General features: G+C 37.1%; 1 long non-coding RNA gene across 1 annotated transcript; it reads right to left on the bottom strand.

Moving 5' to 3' along the window:
* Positions 1–1,942: 1,942 nt before the first annotated feature.
* Positions 1,943–3,054, bottom strand: LOC133829010 (uncharacterized). Its single transcript, XR_009891454.1, has 2 exons — positions 2,810–3,054; positions 1,943–2,148 (listed from the first exon to the last, which is right to left on the bottom strand). It is a non-coding gene; the product is annotated as an uncharacterized LOC133829010 (long non-coding RNA).
* Between the last annotated feature and the right edge of the window lie 2,570 nt (positions 3,055–5,624).

The raw sequence follows: 5,624 nt of genomic DNA, 5'->3' as shown, positions 1-5,624 counted from the left end.
TCCAGGCGCGGGACGTGAGACGCTAGGCGCCTCCATGCGTGGGTCTCCTCCAGGCACGAGGCGCTTGCATGAGGCGCGGGGCGCGACACGCTAGGCGCCTCCTTGCGTGGGGGACCTCTAGGCACGAGGCGCTTGCGTGAGGCGCAAGGCACCTCCTTGTATGGGGCACCTCCAGCCGCGAGGCTCTTGCGGCTATGGCGAGGCTCCTAAGGGTGCGAGCACGAGGCCAAGTGTGCGCGGGCGTGCATTTAGTCATTTATGGGAACTTAGCACACACTTTTGGCTTTTTCATAACTGTGGGATTTTAAGCATCCACAGTAAATGAGAAAATTAGGAAAATCCCTAATGTTTCACACGCCACTCACTATATTGGACAGTGAGTGGCGCAACAGAAGGATATTTTTTGTTCCTATGATTTGAATTTTGAATTTCAAATAGTTTATTTATTTAATTATATATAATTATTATTTGCAAATATGATTTAAATTTAATAATTAAATAGGTTATAACTGATGAGTTTTATTTTAATAAAAATAAAGATTAATTAAATTAGTTAATTATCTTTATAAACCTGGACTCTCTCTCAAAAATAGAAGAGATAGTACTTCTTTAACCTAAAAAACTATTCAATTCCTCTTATCTCTATCAAACCTCTCTAGATCTCATGTGTTGAGTACATCTAGAGAGTCATAAATCAATCTTTTGAATCCTACGCGCCCACACACGTCATTGTGTGTTTGAGAAATCAATATGTGAGTCTTCAGAATTTGGATAGGAAGATCGTTGATTTTATACAAAAAGATTCGAGGACACTTGATTGGCAACAAGAGGTAATCTCTAATCTGATTATATGTGCTTTAATATATATATATATGTGTGTGTGTGTGTGTGTGTGCGTGTATGATCTTTGCTTGTATTAATAATTATTAAAATGGGCCCATTCCCCGTTGTGTATCTCTGATTTGCTCTTTTAATACCAACAATTCACTGCTCTTTAAACTTCAATCAATCTCATCTTCCCTAAAGAAATTCACCAATCTTCAAGAATTAACCTCTAAATCCCAAAGTGTAATCCAATCCTTGAGAAGAAACCCCCAAATGAAGGAAAGGGAGAGAGAGAGAGAGATTCATGTATGTGAAGTGTGTAGAATGTTTAGGACTTAACTGATTTTGTCTACTCAAATGGTCAAGAGACCATTTTACCCTCACTCATGCCAATGCCCCTTTGACCACACCAAGGGCATTTCAGTCCTTTTTCTCGAGATTCCCACTAGTCCTCAAATTACACCATAAATTCTAAAGTAACCTCAACCCACCAAAATAATCAGCAAATTAATATTCATCACCCAATAAATCCTGATAATGTGCTAAATTACCAAATTACCCCTAAGTTCACCCCGAGCCGGGTATTTAACCATGTTGTGACTCTTCCGCTAAATTGCTCACTAGGATTGCCTTGTGCCGAATAATGCAAATATATCCACATAATAATGTGGTCTCAATCATAAAGCATATATAATTACCAATATACCCACAGCGAGTCCAAAATTATGAAAATTTCATTATAATAAGAAATCGGCCCACAAACATATTTAAAACACTTAAACATACCAAAGTAATTGTATCATAATATAACTCATATATATATAATAAAAAAATACACATAATATCCATTTATGTCCTCCGAACATGCTAATCGAGGCACTAAGCCTAATTAACAAACTTGAGACATTAAAGAGGACTATAACGTCTCCCCTAGGGAGACTTGAGATGTCTACCACGTCTCCTTGGGGGAGACATTATAGGTCTTCTATCTTTTTTTACAAAAATTATACATAACTAGAAAATTTAATTAAATTAATTAATAATTTAAAATTGAATTATTCTCTTTATATGCCACTTTTATCTCTCTACACACCAATATTCTCTCGCAAACATATAATTAGAAAACTAAACCAATTTTAATCTCATATATGCATTCATAAAATATCCCAAAATTCACAGATTTCATGAAAATAAGAAAACTTACAAAAGTAAAAAAAAAAATTAAATAAACATTTTCATGATCTGCCCAAATCTCCTGTCTCCCATGTTTGTTATGCTCATAATCATCTTCATCATATGTTTTGCACTTGTGGCCATTCTTTCCTTCATGATTGAATTTCCATGGACAATGAGAATGAATACTTAAAGATAAATATATTAATATATAAGGAGTTTCGTAGGTAGGTACATTACTCTTGCCCCTATCGTTGGAGCATTTTTGTAGGTACTTGGAGAAATTATAATCCAATATTTTTTGTATGACAGCGTACACGATAGTTATAGTAGGCATCCCGCCAATTTTCAAGAAATTCTGATAAATTTACAGTGCCGAAATCAGAGTTCAAACAGTCTATTTTCCACGTGTATAAAAAAAATTGTCGAAACCAGAGTTCAAATAGTCTATTTTCCACGTGTATAAAAAAAATCAGGCGCGCTTACAACTAACTGTTTGAACTCTGATTTCGGCACCGTAAATTATTTGAAATGTCCCAAAAATTAGCGAAATGCTTGTTATAATCACAATGTACGTCGTCATTCAAAAAAAATTGGATTATAGTTTCTGTATGTGTCGAAAATAGAAAACACTTCTATGGTTGGGGCAAAAGTGATATCGTTGTAGGATCTCATTTATATAAGTCTATATGCATGCTCCCTATAAATATATATTCAATACAATACACATAGTAGAAAGCACAAAATCATACAATCATGTGAATATTACAGAGATATGTAAATACAATAACAAAACTATTAGAGTACTTACGAGATGCGTAGCGGAACAATGACTACACCATTTGGATTCCCTAACCATTTGTCCTTGCTGAATGCTAGGTATTGCAAGGAATCCAACCGCTTTGAAACCAAACCACAGTCTTCCAAGTCTTTCTCTAAAACAACCTAGTGTTTGTGTGGGCAAGTCTCAACACATGAGAAGAGAACTCCTAGAGAGAAAACTAAGAGAGAGTGGACAGCTAGGTATAGAATATTAGGAGTGAATTTTTACATTGTCAAATTCAACTGACCTAATGCATTTTATAACGCTAATATATATAGCCAATTAGCTAGGACAAAAAATAGGATTTAGTTTCTCATTTTAATTTAATTATTCAATAATTATAATCAATTAAATACTTGTCAAAATTAACCAATTATAATTTTGACATTTATTTAATTCATTTTATTAATATTAATATCAATTTATCAATATTAAAAAAATTGTTCTAATTGACTATAATACTCTCTTTTTGAAAAGACTTTGCAATAAAATCTTAAATGTTTCTTCTATTTTTTTTCTCACAAAATATCAATAAATAATGTAATATTATTTATTTCCATTGAACTAGTCAATATGATATTTTTATAATTAATTATTTAAGACTACTAGGTTCATTTTGATAAGAGATGACACGGGGACCATGGATCCATGAACTCAATCTCCAATAAGTTACCGAGATTTTATTTATAACAAATAATCTCACCACCTTATTTATTTCTCGTGACTCCACTATCGACTCAGAATTGCACTCTTGAATTCATAGAACGTTTTACACCAAATGTAAATACGTTATCCATTGTTATAACCATAACCATCATTCAATCCTCTATAGATGATCTACTAATGAAACGGGTGCAAATTACCATTTTACCCTGGTATTTTATCCTTAACTCCCACAAAGTTCCTTGTAAATAATATTTCCGTAAGCTTAATTACAAAAATGAGTACTCTATCATTTAACACTTGAACCAAGCTATATGGAAATCATCGTTTCACTTCTTAAACAAAAGCTATAGATTTCATATCTATGATAAATACTCTCACTCAATTATACTACCGAATCTCCAATATGTATGTATGAGTTATTGTTGATGCTCAAAATCTCACCAAGGGAAAATATGAGATCGATGCCATGAAGCCCCCATTTACACGACATAGAAGCCATGGCCTCGCTCGGCCACGCTCGAACACCAGGTGGCCTCGCTCGGCCACGCTCGAACACCAGGTGTAACGCCCTACTACCTTAGAGCCGTTACTTAGTGAGTTTAAAATAGAAATCGTGCTTTTGGACTGACTCTACGCGGTTTCTAAAACCAAACGTGTGAATAAACCAGAATCTAAGGCTGTACTCTTTGAAAATGTTTAGTTTCATTGAAAACGTTAAGTATCAAACATCTGGGATCCCAAAATAAAGTTTACAAAATATTTACAACTCAAAAATAGATTTACACCAGGTTAACTATCAAAAGAATGAGTTAATACATCCATATACAAAAACGCCCCCAACCAAAGCAGTCGGGCAGGCCGAACATGTACGCGCCGCCCCCACGCTCTCCATACTCATGGCCGGTTGACTGACTCCTTGCTTTTACCTGCCACACAGAGCACCCGTGAGCCGAAGCCCAGCAAGAAAACCCAAATAGTACATAACATATGCAAATAATATAGCTGACATAATCCACTGATAAATAGGAAAACAATCAGACTAAACAAGCACGGCCATGCCGCCCCAGAGGCCTTACCAAAGCTTGGGGTCTCAGTCCTTACCACAAGGATAACTCATGTATCCCTTGGGTCCCATCCTGGCTATAAGCATCCCATGTGCTGAGTGTTACTTCCGGCCCCAAGGCCGTACCCAGCCTTCGCCGCTCTCGGCCTTAGCCGTTCATTTCATTATAATCGCACGTATAATACATTTTTAAATAACCATTCAAACATATAATAGTTCATCTAAGATTACACATTTACACATAATACAATCTAGGGCCATGCCCTGCAATCACACTATGGGCCCATGCCCTATTCTCGGGTGTTACGGTTTTCTTACCTGTATCCCGAGCTTTCCGATGCACCAAGGTCACAAGCACGGTCCTCTAGCACGAGCCTTTCCGAAATCCTAGTCACAACACACATAAAACACTTTTAATACTAACCAAACCCAAAACCACTTCCCGGGACCAATCCCGCACTCTCGGGACTCCCAAATTCCTAAAACAAATCATTGGAAACATCCCCCGGACCCCCGGAGCAAAAGCTCAAATTTGCAAAATTTCAAGTCCTGAAAAAGGCGTAGCGCCGCGGCGCTACCCGCAAGGGCCGCGGCGCCCAGAGAAGTCAGAAAGCCCCCCTGACTGTAAACAGCCTCGTGCCGCAGCGCCTAAGAACAGGGCCGCGTCGCTCCTTCGCGAACCCAGAAAACTAGGTTTTTCCTCTCCATTTCCCCGAGCCAATACCCCTCCAAATCGATGCAAACAAATGCTTAAACCCCAAAATCAAATCAAAACCTCATATGAACCATCTAACAACCTATAGATACTAGAATCAAGATCAAAACACCATCACACCCAAAAATCCACCCTTTGATTTCTAATTTCAGCAACTCAAACCAAAACCTTAAAAAGCTTAACTCATGCTTTAAATTCCTCAAATCAAAACAGAAACCAAACTTAAATGTGTATAAAATCCATACCTTAAGTGGAGAATTCACCCAAAAGCTTCCTTGATCTCCTCCTAGACTCCCACTTCAGCCCCCTCTACACTTCTTCTTCTTTTTCTTCTACTTGCCCTAACTCTTCTTTCTTCT

Source organism: Humulus lupulus, chromosome 4, assembly GCF_963169125.1.
Source record: "Humulus lupulus chromosome 4, drHumLupu1.1, whole genome shotgun sequence".
Lineage (NCBI taxonomy): Eukaryota > Viridiplantae > Streptophyta > Magnoliopsida > Rosales > Cannabaceae > Humulus > Humulus lupulus.
This window is presented reverse-complemented; position numbering and strand designations above follow the sequence as displayed.